This window comes from Pseudorca crassidens, chromosome 2 (assembly GCF_039906515.1).
Source record: "Pseudorca crassidens isolate mPseCra1 chromosome 2, mPseCra1.hap1, whole genome shotgun sequence".
NCBI classification, from domain to species: Eukaryota; Metazoa; Chordata; class Mammalia; order Artiodactyla; family Delphinidae; genus Pseudorca; species Pseudorca crassidens.
In genome coordinates this window covers 102,831,490-102,845,506 of record NC_090297.1, presented here as the reverse complement: position 1 = coordinate 102,845,506, position 14,017 = coordinate 102,831,490, and the positions used below count along the sequence as shown (strand labels likewise).

The following is a 14,017-nucleotide window of genomic DNA, read 5'->3' as shown; positions in this document are numbered from 1 at the left end:
GGAAGAAGCTCTTCCTCTGCAAGTATTCAAGCCAGTATCAGGTCCAACCCCATGAAAGTGTGCACAGCCAAATCACAGAAAGGGGAAATATTTCTCCCATAAATTTGGGATATGCTAGAACAAAATGTTTAAGCTCTGGACAGTTTGTCCCACTTAATCATATTTATAAGAGTGAAAATACAAACAAATTTTTTTGTGAAAGGTGGCCATAAACTATAGTGAATTATACAATATACACTTTTCAAAATACATACATTAGTGTGTATATATTAACTTATTTTTTTTTTTTTTTACGGTACGCCGGCCTCTCACCGCTGTGGCCTCTCCCGCCGCGGAGCACAGGCTCCGGACGCGCAGGCGCAGCGGCCATGGCTCACGGGCACAGCCGCTCCGCGGCATGTGGGATCCTCCCGGACCAGGGCACGAACCCGTGTCCCCTGCATCGGCAGGCAGACTCTCAACCACTGCGCCACCAGGGAAGCCCTATTTTTAATTTATATCCGTAATTAGCCTGTAGACTCTTGGAGAGCCCTTTGGACACGATGTGCTTTATGGACCCCTATTTTGAGTGAAGTTGAGACTTTGAGTTTGTTTTTCTTTAAAACTTGATTGATTCAGAATGAATGGCTAGGCTAGGTCCTAGAGCTAGATAGTTTAAATCCACAGGTTAATGAGCCAGTAAATTCTTTCTGTATGGGGCTGGTCAAACGTAAAGCATGTGATGGAACTGTTCTAAAACTGGATCGTAGTAATGGCTGCACCACTATATACATTTCCCAAGACTCAGGGCACTGTACACTTTAAATAGGTGAATTCGATAGTGTCTAAATTATCCTTCAATAAAGCTGTTAAAGACAAAGATACACTGTATAAGCAATGCCAAAACATCTGCATGGAAAATAAAACCTAAGATCAATCACCTAGATGTTCTGACATCCTAAGGAAATTAACGGATGAAGGAGTAAATAGTAGAAACCCTTTAGTTTTAGATGGTATTCATCCTTAAGCAGAATGGTTCACTGACTTGTGGAATAAAATCCAGAGGGGAGCAAACGCTCATTTTAATTCTTGCGGAAATGAAACAGTTGTATTTTATCTGGTCAGAATTGTGCTGGCTGGCATATATTAAACGTGACAGGCATCCATAAGATACTGGTGGTGAGAGTACCAGCTAGAAGTCACCCCTTGACATCCCTGTCACTGTCTGGATTGTTTTAAAATAATCAGCAAGTCCAAATTTCAAGTTATTTGTAAAATTCCAAGTTCTATGCAGCCTTTACCTTTACTCACTATTTTAAAAAATGAAATTGTCCGAATATGTTTTTCCAATTAGCTGATAATCTAAGTATATTTCGAATTTATATCCTTCTGGGTTTTTGTTAATTGCTTTGGGGTGGGGAGTGGTAACTAATTTTAAACAGTAGATAAAGGATTTTTTGAGCCACATTATTACTATAGGGAAACATCACTGTAGCCTAACTTCTGAGGTATATTTTGAGATAAGTGCTTTTACACGCATTCTTACATGTAGTTCTCACAGGTACCCTGGAAGTGGGTATTCTTCTATCCCCATTTTAAAAAATAGGACACCAAAGTTTAGTTAAGGAGCTTGCCCCAAGGCCATGCTATTAGCCACTTCCTTACAGAGCCTCTCCTTGAACTTTGGAACCAGAAGATGAACCTATTCCTGGCTCAAAGTCAGAAAGCTGACACTGGACAGATCAGGGACTGGAAGCCATTTTGGGGGGACTCCCAATCCAGTTCTCGCCACTACAGTATTTTTAGGAAGCATAAATTATTCAGTGATTCATTTAGATATTTAACCTACACATAGCCAAGCATTCAGATATTTCTGTTATATAGACGTGGCTCAACAAATCCAAGCCAAAAAAAAAAAAACCAAGTCCTGCCATTTTATAAATGATCACTAGGTAGCAGCATATTAACACAAAAGCCAAACACAAGGTCCACCTTTTCTGCTGTTTTCATTCTTTTTATTTAACGATATGAAATGGTAATTCGATTTCATTTTATTTTGTGCCTTTCAAATATATGACCATTTTAAACTTTGATAAAGGCACAGTCAGGATGAGAATATAGTAAAGACAAATCTGGTTATAATTGGAAAATTGAAAAGATTTTACAAATTCTTTTGTTGTACCATATTTTATATTACGTTCCAAATGTCACTGGTCTTAAAATATTATCCCCAAAATGGTTCAAATCAGGCCCTCCTTCATCCACTTTTCTTTTCTGGTAAGTGTACGATTCAATACTTTTTTAGTAAATTTATAAAGTTGTGCAACCATCACCCCAATCTAGTTTTAGAACATTTCCGTCACCCCCCAAAACTTCCCTCAAATCTGTATGTAGTCAGTTCCCACTAACACCCCCAGCACCAAGGCCACCACCGATCTGCCTTCTGTATTTATAAGTATGCCTTTTGGGACATATCTTATAAATGGAGTATACAATATGTAGTCCATTGCCTCTGTCCCCTTTCATTTAACATAATGTTTTGAGGTTCATCCGTGTTGTAGTGTATATCAGTGTTTCAACCATTTTATTGCTGAATGGTATTCCATTATACTTGGATTGTTTTCCCTTGGGGTTTATTAGGAATCATGTTGTTACGAACATTAACAAGTCTTTATATAGACTTTTTTTTTCTCATTTCTCTTGGATAGATACCTTAAGAGGAATTGCTGGTCAGGTGGTAAGATTATGTGTCAATTTTTAAGGAGTTTCCAGCTGTTTTCCAAAGTGACTGTACCATTTTACATTCCCAAGAGCAACATATAAAGGTTCCAGGTTCTCCACATCCTTACCAACACTTGTTATTGTCTGTCTTTTTTATTATAGTCATTGTAGCAGCTGTGAAGTGTTATCTCAGCTTGGTTTTAATGTGCATTTCCTAATGACTATTGATGTTGAGCTCCTCTTCATGAGCTTATAGCCACCATCTTCCTCTTTCATAATGGTCTTGAAAGCCTTTTTCCTTTAAAGGTTTGTATGAAACTTAAACTAAAACCTAAGCAAAATTGACATTAATTGTTATTAACTCAAGGAGATCAAAGAAATATTAATGTATAATGTTAATGTTTGTAGAATGTTAAGTAATAGAATTGCATATATAATTATAATCTTTTGAAAAATGTTTTTTTTTTTTTGTAGTACGCGGGCCTCTCACTGTTGTGGCCTCTCCCATTGTGGAGCACAGGCTCCGGACGCGCAGGCTCAGCGGCCATGGCTCACGGGCCCAGCTGCTCCGCGGCATGTGGGATCTTCTCGGACCGGGGCACGAACCCGTGTCCCCTGCATCGGCAGGCAGACTCTCAACCACTGCGCCACCAGGGAAGCCCTGAAAAATGTTTTTAACAACAAACTATTAACTCTTTTTAATTGAAGTATAGTTGATGTATAATAATATTATACAAATTACAGGTGTACAATATAGTGATTCACAATTTTTAAAGGTTATACTCTATTTATAGTAATTATAAAATATTGGCTATATTCCCCGTGTTGTACAATATATCCTTGTAGCTTATTTTATACCTAATAGTTTGTACCTCTTACTCCCCTACCCCTATATTGCCCCTCCCCCCTTCCCTCTTTCCACTGGTAACTCCTAGTTTGTTCTCTATATCTGTGAGTCTGCTTCTGTTTTCTTTTTTTCGGGGATCGATTTTATTTGGGCTTCTCACAGTGGTTAGAGCCACCCTGTGTTCAGAACAATCACAGCACAGGAAATGCATCACGGAGACTGCCCAGAAAAGTCTGACCAGCTGAATCTTATTGCTTAAAATACATATTCGCAATAACTTGACAAAGGGTGATGTGCCTCACAGGGGAATGTGTTAGCATTTGCAAATCTTCCGACTGTAGCACCAAACCCTCGACCAACCCCTTTCTTCTCATTCACCTGGAACACCAGACTCCCTCAAATCTCCCCGGCCCCCTCCTGAGTCCTTCAGCTCCCTACTTCCGTCTTTCATCACGCAGGGCAGCCTCATGTAGCAGAGACCAGACTGTGACGCTGGACTCGAGCCCAGCTCCAACAGCTGCGTTTTCTTCTTCTCGTGCCTTTCGCATTGGATGCTGCAGTAAACCCAGCAGTAAACATGTGGACCAGTTCCCTACTCTGACGAGAAGGAATCCTGAGAGGGCCAGAATCCATCCCTTCAACCAGTTAACTCAAGCAGGGTTCATTCTGGTAAAACTTGATCTCCTTTGAGACACTTCAGTGAGTTATTTGGGATAAAAACAAACAAAAAAAATTGGCAGGAAAGGCATCTGAGGGCTGCTGGCACACTCCTGCCCACTCTCGCCACATACCAGCCACGCGCTGAACCTCAGCAGAGGGAGGTAAGCCCTACGACACTATGGTGGCCGCCAAACCCTCCTGGCAATTCTGGGCAGGGCTGACGTCTGAGCCACAGCCAGTCCGAGCTGGACACTGAAGATCCAGTCCAGCTTCTGTCGGAGGTTCCACCTTGGCCTTCTGTCCCGAGCTGTTGTGGACACCCCCGGGGGCTGAGGCCGAGGGCCAGGAGCAGCTGAGGGAGGCAGATAGGCTCAGAGCACGTTTCTGTTTACAGGGAGCAGAACACAGGCCTCTGAGTGTCCACGGAGCAATATGCAAATTGCAGTGATGGGTAAAGTAAAACCTCTACTTGGAGCACAGTATCTCTGGCAAACGTGGGGACTGCCGCTGACAGCGCTGCTGAGTACACCCAAGTGCACAGACATTTGCTCAGCAAACAGTAAATGCGTAAAAGAAATTACCTTGAGAGGGCTGCGCCTGCTCCAAACGCGTGGGTAACGTGAGCAGAGAGGCTGCCGTTCAAAGTGTAGTCACAGGAAAACAGGGCTGCGGGCTCACACACAACAGACACACACAGGTTATCCAAAATGTCGCTGTATACAGACTGCACTTTATTCAACGTGGATTTTGGTTTTGTGGACTCCAAACTCAGACACTCGTTCACCTCACAGCCTTGGATTTGTCTATATTATGTGTAAGTGTATATATACATATATATACACACATATATACATGTGTATTCATATATATACATATATATACACACACACACACACACACACATATATATATATATATACCTTCCTTTCTTACCATAACATCAATGCCTAGTCTGAATATCATCGTTCAAGAGTGGGGGAAGAACCAAACTCTTCATATGAACAGGGCTGGATGGGGAATGTTAGTTTCAGCAGTTTGCTTTCTCCATTCAGATTATTCCTGTCAAAGCTCAACTGGTTTTTGAAGCCAAACTACAACAATAAGGATCCTGTGGTCCTTCAGGATGGCTGCCTTCGCCCTCCTACCTGGGCCACTTAGACACTTTACATAGGCTACAAAAATTAGTTACCCCACTCAAGGCGGGGCGGAGCAGGGAAAGGACACGAAAACCACAGATAACCAAGGCATTTTTTCCAAATGGTCAGTTTGAAAAAACAAACAAATAAACAAAACAACTTACTCAGACTCAAGAGAAAATACTGTGTGAGAGTCAGGCTGCGGAACTGCCCTTTCTCAGGACCCACAGCTTCCTCATTTGTTCGTAGAGAACAGTGAGACGTGAAGGCCAGCAGATGTGTTCTTGGGATGGGGGAGGGTACTGGTCACCTGTGGACACAGATCAAAGGGCAGAGATGCGGTAAGCTGCACCTCTATCCACTGCCACAGTGCAGGGCCTTCTGCTCACCCGCAGAAGTTCCAGAGATAGCCCCCAGCCAAGCCTGCACACAAAACATCTCCTTCTGGCTCAACTGTAGTCAGGACTCTTTGAAGGCCAAGTTGGGAAAAAGCCACAAATTTTCCTTTTCTAAAACAGAATTCTTGCCTGCCCACTGGTCAAGTTCTTATTTTCAGCTCGCTTTTGTTGTTGTTGTTTTTTTTTAAAAAGAAAAAAAACAAAGAGAAGGCAGGTGTAATCTTCCACACTGAACCAGTCCGCGGACAGCCAGGACCTGCTGGGAAGGGGCCCCTCCAGGATGCATCGTGCCACTTTGATCTCATCACCTGGAATTTGAGAGCAAAAGCCCTTTACCAACCCACCACGCAACCGCCGGTCAGCTCTCATCCTCCCACAGGAGGAGCCCAATTCCGGCTGTGGAGACACTGGCAGCGAGGGGCGACAATCCCCGGACCACTGGGGCTTCACCCAGGGCTGAGACCTGCCACCTCTCTCAGACTGAGACGCGGCGAGGTTCTCATCAACTCACACCAGGACATGAATCCACTCCATCACCAAGAGTCACCTCAGGGCACAGTCTCATCCCCTCCTTGGGGGCCTCTGAAACGCACATCTCTCTGACCCAAGCAGGTAGTGACACGTGACTTGAAAAGAGGTAAAGGGGGGCCGGGTGGGGTATGAGGAATGAGTCACAGGACAACTTCTCGGCCCTCCGTGACACTGTATCTAGGGGGGGCGAGGCACCCACACCCCAAACTGTACCTGGAGATGCAGGAAAACGCAGGAGCAGAGGGAAAAAAAAAAAAAAGGAACACAGTCACTTAATGCTCGTCTCATGGTTCTCCCCTACCCTGGTTGCGTCGCCAAGTTCTCAGGCGCAGGCAGGGCCTGCTCTAGCTTGCGGAGCTGCTGCTCCGGGAGTTTGGGGAGTTCTGCTCGTTGATGGTGTTCAGAAGCAGGCAGGCAGGCAACCGTGGCAGGTGAGGGTGCCCGGGCTCCCGGGCCTGCTCCTCGGAGGGCTGGCAGAGCCCTTCCTCCTCATCGCCAGGGGGCCGCACGTGGCAGCTGTCGCAGAAGTCCAGGGGCCCGTCCAGAGCATCGTCGATGAGCGCGTTGAACTCTTTGAGGTCGTCATCATGGTGGCCCCAGTTGCACACACACCTCGATGCCCGAGTCACCTGTGAAGCGGCGATGTCTGCCAGGCGTCTTGTCTTTGCTGTCAGGGAGGGCACCGCCCTGCTCGGAGCTGTATTCTTTCAGCAGCTTCTCCTTACATTCGAAATCCTTGTCCAGGAAGGCCCCAGGGTCCACCTCCCCCAGGCCGGCCACAGAGCCGCTGGGCTCCATCCTGGGGGCTTTGGTGGCTGCTGGGTCTGCTGGCATGTTGGAGGGCTCAGGGTCAGCGATGCTCGGGGGTCGCGTGCTGCTTCTGCTGGGCCCGGGCGAGGGGCTGCTCTGAGCCCCTGGGAGCCCCTGGTGGGGTCGGCGCCCCGGGGGCTGCCGCCCGTAGGGCCACACTGTGCAGGCAGCTGCTGCTGGAGCTGGAAGGCACTGTATGGTGCGGCAGGAGTCGGAGGTCGGTTCACCACTTCCTCATAAGGAGGTAGTAAATAGTTTGGCAAAAACCTGAAATGAAATGGCAGCGCTGAGTAATGGTGGGCTTCCCGGTAGGCGATCAGGTGGATTTCATATTGCCGCTGCTGGGCCTGACGGCGGTGCTTGGCTCGGCGGTGGTGGCACACGCAGCAGCAGCTCAGGAGGATGATGATGGTCCACACGAGCCAGAACCACCAGAATTCATAGTAGTAGCTGCAGCACTGAGACCGTCCACAGCAGTGTCCTGTGTCACAGATGTAGCTTTGATTGTTGGGACCCACGCAGGTTTCCTTATCCTGCGGGGGTTCAGCCCTGGCTGACAGGGGGCTGGGCAGCGCCTGGAGGAGCAGGTGCACCACGCCACCCAGGAGCCTTCTCCTCTCCATCCCCCTCCCCCGCCTCCTCTTCCCTCTTCTTCCTGCTTCTTATTTGTTATATTTCTTATATTCCATATAAGTGAGATCAGGCAGTGTTTGCCTTTCTCTGACTTATTTCACTTAGCATAATGCCCTCCAAGTCCATCTATGATGCTGCAGATGGTAAAATTTCATTCTTTTTCATGGCTGAGTAGTATTCCATTGTGTGTGTGCGTGTGCGTGTGTGTGTGTGTATAGATATATCTCATCTTCTTTTAACAGACTATTAACTTTTAAGGCTATATTCCATTTGTATACCTCTGAGAGGTTGGGTTGGGAGACCAGAGCAGGTTTCATTTTCTGCAATTCACATGTATTGCTCTTACGACTTAAACAAAAATCTAATAAAGATATTAAAAGCGGATGCAAGGGAAAATAACAGAAGACATGCACAAAATTAATAATAATCCCAATTAAGGTGGAAGGCTTATTGGTAGCTTTTTTCTCTCTTTCCCCATTTTTCTATATGGCCTGCAATGTTATTATTCTACCAGTTGTAGGACCCACATCTCCACACCTGACCACAGCACCTCTTAAACTTGCTTAGTTCTCAATCTAGCTATTTAATGCTGACCTTCCTGTAATTAATCCTTTTTTGTACTTTCTCAATTCATCCCATTTCCTTTCTGGTATCGAATTTCAATTTTATAGCAAGATCTATTTTCCCTTAACTCTATTCTAGCTAGTTTGCTTAATTCTAACCTTATCCTAAACTCCAATTCCAAATATTACTAGAAAGAAGGGACACTTCTCACTTGTTTTGTAAGACGCTTGCCTCTTGAGAAATTAGATCACGTAGAGTCTTAAGGCCACTTGTGGCCCTATACTTGTTTTCTGGCAGTCACTCTGAGTTGCAATTCTTCTGGAAGGCCACAGATGACAGTAGGGTAGATTCCAGGTTCTCAAGTTGAGAATGAATACACTGCCCAGTGCTTCAAAGCCCTCTACCATGATGTTTTGAGCCTCCCTAGAGGCTGGGCTCTTAAGAGCTGAGGAAACTCTGGCAGAGTTTTAGCTAGTTCTCCCTACCTTTCCCTTCTGAGTTAACCTACGTGCTGGAACAGAACAGCCTCTGTTTTCTGCTATTTTTCAGTACTAAAACAGTCTTAAAGAACGCATCAACATTTTTTTTTTTAAAAAAAGTTTTTATTTTAATCCTTCCTAGAGGAATACAGATTTGAATGAAATACATTCATTCCATAAATACATTAGCAGCAAAACCTTCCCACCAAGGTTCTCTCTAGTCCAGCCCAGAGGTCGCGCCTTAGAGCAGGAGAGCATGTTCCATCAACCGTCAACTTCAAGATGTGTTTGCTTCTTGCTGAAAGCAGAAGATGCATGAGAGACAAGATGAAAAGATCAGATGGGTAGATAATTAAGCTGGGACCCTGAAAACACACCCACATGGTGACCATTTAACCTTCTGCACTTCCCAAATCCTTTGGCATCCACCATGCTTAACTGATGAGGTCCTTCATTGTAGACAACTGGGAAGGCCTAATCTTGCAAATGCACCAATATGTCATCTGTCATTCTGAGTTGGCAACATTTTAATGGTGTCTTGATCCTTTTCATAGGGTAAGCCAGATAGGAAGGATCATTCCCTCCTTCCTTCCCTGGGCCAAGGTACCACTTTGCCAGCTGAGTCCACATGTCCTTGTTATCAGGAGACGATGCAGCAGGCATTACTTGGCTTGCTACACCCCCAGATCCCCTTTGTCTGGGTGCTGGAGGCTTCACTGGAGACAGAGACATGTCTAAACCTACAAAGACCTCTAAGGAACAACCACCAGATCTCTTACCCCAGCTTCAATCAAAGCTAGCTTCTTGGACAGTGGCCCAGGCATCTCTCCTTTTCTTCTCTCCATCAGTGCCTACTGCCTGGCTGCTCCCTTTTTTATCTGTCCTCTAGGTACCTGCTGAAATTTTGGGAAGCAAGACCTACCCTAAACTCCCAAGCAGCCAGGAGAGATTAAGGTAGGTGGTGCTTTAAACTTATTAGCTGTAGTCAAGAGTAACAAGCTTACGTTGTTATATTCCAGTCCATTCTGGGATGAGCTTAAGTCACAAGTCTGCATAAAACAAAACACCAGAACCATAATCAGGACGACTGTAAGGCAGGGACCAAGTTTAGAGTGCTACCAAATCAGTGGCTTGGGAGAAAAATGGAATAATGAAAGAATTTAAAATAAATCTGATTTGTTTGGGCAGAGAGCAGCTCTGACTCAGGCATAAACGTATCACCCAATTATGTAAATAAAGAATAAATCTCAGGGCTTCCCTGCTGGCACAGTGGTTGGGAGTCCGCCTGCCGATGCAGGGGACACGGGCTCGCGCCCCGGTCCGGGAGGATCCCACATGCCGCGGAGCAGCTAGGTCCATGAGCCATGGCCCCTGAGCCTGCACATCCGGAACCCGTGCTCCGCAACGGGAGAGGCCACAACAGTGAGAGGCCCGCGTACAGCAAAAAAAAAAAAAAAAAAAACTCAAAAGTTGACACTTTCCTCCCCATACGCCACTTAAAAATAGGATACATGCTCTTTTCTCAATCTTTCTTAAAGTGTTTTCATTAGGATACTCTTCTATAAGTGCTTTATCCGTTCCCATTTAGTCTGTTTTGACTGTTGGCTGGAAGGAAATCAGAAATTATTTTATATAAAAAGCACGGTAGTGGATAACTGGTCATGTGTGTTTTTCCCTTTTGTATTTTCCATCCGAAACAGCTGGCTCCTTTTCCTTTCATTTATGTGTAGACAGAGCCTCGTCCGCGGGATACACAGCACTGCTAACCCGGCAGCCTTCTGCCCCCACAGGGTCCGCGAGCTCCTCCTCCTCCGAGTCGTCTTCCTCCTCCTCCTCCTGCGCTGATGAACTGGACGTGGGCCCTTTGCAGGTTTTCAGGTGTCGGGTGAGATGATATTTGGTTAGATAAGCCTTTGTACACTTTTCACAGACATAATCCCGTTTTCCTTCATGTGAATTGAGATGTTTCTTTAAGTGATTTGTTCTCAAGAACAGCTTATCACACTTGGGGCACTTGATCTGGCGTTCTTGTGTATGGATGAGCACGTGCTGCTTGAGGTCCTGCCTCCGCATGAACAGCTTGTCACAGTAATCACACTTGAGGTTCTTCTCACCCGTGTGGATAACCATGTGGGACTCCAGGTGAGCCTTCTGGGTGAAAGACTTGTCACACAAAGTGCACCTGTAGTTCTTCTGACCTGTATGTATCTTGAGGTGGGTCCGCAGGTTGCTGGGATCACTAAAAGCCTTGCTACAGAAATCACACTTGTGGGGCTTCATACCCATGTGACCCATAAAGTGAACATGAAGTTTGGAAGGAGAGATAAAAGCTTGGGGGCACATGGAGCACTTCCACTTCCTTTCTTTGCTGTGGCTTGGCCCATGGCTGCTGCTGTGGCCCTGGCTAGGAAGATGGTTATGGATGTGGCTGGTCAGGTGGGCTTTGAACTCTGTATAGGAACTGCACTCCTTGCCACAGTTACAGAGGTGCACATCTGGGTGTTCAGGAACACCAATCTGCTGAGCATAATCCCGGCTGTAATAAAAAAGCAGTTCATTTTCGGGAGGGATATCTTGTGAGGTGCAGAAATAGATTTTTCCATCATGGGGATAAGCCACCAAATTCTGCTCTTCCCGATTCCTGGCTTTGCGCACAAACATCATCCAATTACATTCATTTTCGTCAGTTGTAATGATGCAGAATTCTAGGACACCACTGTGGTATATCTTCCAGATATGATTAACTGCCTTGTCTGTCCATTCTGCTACTTCCATGGAGTGACTTTGCTGGCCAATAAGAGGCCCAAAGCAAGTCCGCACAGGAATGGTTTCTCCAGTCCGTACACCAACATCTGCTCCCACAATTGACTGGCGGAGAACAAGCTGCTTTGGGAGAGAAAGCCTCGCTCTGCTCTCTATTGGAGTGTCAGGAACAAAAGTCACCGGTCCGTGATCTGGGCAGTCTGAGGGATAGGCTCGGTCACAGAGAGTGCACCAAATTGTAAACAAGGTTGCCATATTTTCCTTGTTTGAATTGGAGTCTTCCATTTGCAGTGAAGGTGGTACAAAAGAAAGACTGTCTGAAGACACATCTACATGACCTGTCCCCATAGCAACCTCCTGGGTGATGGAGGAGACAGCCACAGGTTCTAGGCTTAGGCCAACTTCATGGAGGGAAACAGATTCTAGGGAGGCGAGGTTGTGTGAGGTAGAGAGTGCCACGTTTACAGAGTTGGTGCTCATGGCCACGGTGTGGATGGAGTCACTGAGGGCACTGTCAGACATTCCGTTGACCCGACTTGCAATGTGGTCTGTCTCCATGACCACAGGGAGCTCCAGGCCATTCCCATGAATGGGTATCACACCACCATGTCCTACAGTTTCTGCTGCAAGGTTGTTGCTCACAGAATCCACAGACAGAGGTTCATGACTTCTGGAGCCATTTGGGATTTGGGTATGGTCGCCTGCAACACCATCCATGGTAAGCTCTTCTGCCATTCCATCTGTAGAGATTGGGCTGGTGACCCTAGAGACGTTCTCCATAGTGATTGTTGTGTCCAAGGCCACCTCATGGCCATCAGTGGGATGAAGACTTTGGGCACCATGTGTGTTCACAGAACGAGAGTCTATTGAAACAATGCCTGGTTCTAATCCAACATTTCCATTGGACTGATAGGGATCTAGCGCCGAAGGGTTATTGGTGATAGATAATGCTGTATTACCATCAACATTTATAGAGTTAGGGTGGATATACTGAGGAGGTGGTCTGTCAGCTAAATAAGATAAAATGCCAGGTAGAATGGTTCTGAAGTAACTGCTCTCAAGGTGGGGGTAAGGTGGTGGAGGTAGGGTGTAGTTTCTTTCAGGTAACCCACACATCACCCCTCGATCCCCAATACCCATTGGGAGCATGAGAGACAAAGCAGAAGGCAGAGAGCTCAGGGAGGGACCCAGGTTTGGAATCGCCACTGGCAGCCCTGGGGCTGGGATGGCATTGTGAGTGGGTGAGGCAGCCAACCCCAGGTGACTCCCTGAGACTGGCAAGGCATTGCTCACAGAGGATGAAGTCAGCTGCTCCATTCCCACTGGGCTCAGGTTCATTTCATTCATCCTGTGATGCATCTGCTGGGGGCCAAGTGTCAGAGGAACGCGCACACGGGTGGTGGAGAACCGGCATCAGGGTTTGCGTTCCAGGGTCACGTGCTACCGCATCTTGCTTACAACCGCTGCACAAACGCGGCCATTCTTCCCCGGGGCCGCCCGGGGCAGCCCAACTTCTCCCGAGGGCCGGCGGCCGCGCACCCCGCCGCGAGATAAGGCATGCCGGGGGACACCCGGGGCCTTTCCTCCAGAAGCTTCGGGAGGGGGGCTACCTAACCTGCCGGCCGCGCGGGGGTCGCGCACGCCTGCCCCACCGCTTTGTTCCTCATCCGGGCAAAGCTCGCCTCGGGGCCCTCCCCGCCAGCACGACCCCCCGCCCCGGGGCCCGCTCGCCTAACGTTTCCCGCCCGGCCCGGCCCAGCCCCCGCATCAACATTTTTATAACGTGAATCAGATTCTGTCTCTCCTTGCCTAAAACTCTTTAGTGGCTTTCCATTGAACTTAGGAGAAAAGTGTAAAGCCTCATCTTTGTTCGCACAGGGCGCCATGTGACCTGGCTCTGCCTATTTCTCCCTCTCACCCCTGCCATCCCGTTCCTCGCCGCCCGTGTTCCAGCTACGCTGACCTGCTCTCCCTTCCTCAGTGTGCCCAGCTTTGTCTTACCAAGGAGGCCTTTGTTCATGTTGTGCTTTCTACTGGGAGTGTTTCTCCTAGTCCTTTAAAAAGCCTAACCCCTCACCCTTTAGGTCTCACTTAAGTATCCCTTCAGTGAGACTTTCCCTGACCATTTTATCTATGGAGGGCCTTCCTAACCTTTCTCTATCTCAGCACCCTGTTTGCTTTCTACAGATCATTGAGTTTATAGTAAGTTGTCGCTTACCCCGTTGATTGTCTCCTCCATCGATTATATATGTAGGTGAAGAGAGCAGCTTATGTTTTGCTCACCACTCACTATATACACGGTGCGTAGAAATTCAATACCTACATTTTAAGTGAAATAAATTGAACCATAGAGTGGAAGGGACCCTAAAGTCACCTCGTGTGTCCTCTCAAACCACTCCACATCAGCCCTAATGGGTCTAAGTTAGAAAATTCCTGTCACAGCAAATTCTCTATTTGGGTATCTCAAAATGTCAATTAATTCTAATGTATATTGAG

General features: G+C 46.8%; 2 pseudogenes; both read right to left on the bottom strand.

Moving 5' to 3' along the window:
• Positions 1 to 6,156: 6,156 nt before the first annotated feature.
• On the bottom strand, positions 6,157 to 7,705 carry LOC137211206 (WW domain binding protein 1-like pseudogene; annotated as a pseudogene).
• A 1,197-nt stretch (positions 7,706 to 8,902) lies between these two features.
• On the bottom strand, positions 8,903 to 13,277 carry LOC137219209 (PR domain zinc finger protein 4 pseudogene; annotated as a pseudogene).
• Between the last annotated feature and the right edge of the window lie 740 nt (positions 13,278 to 14,017).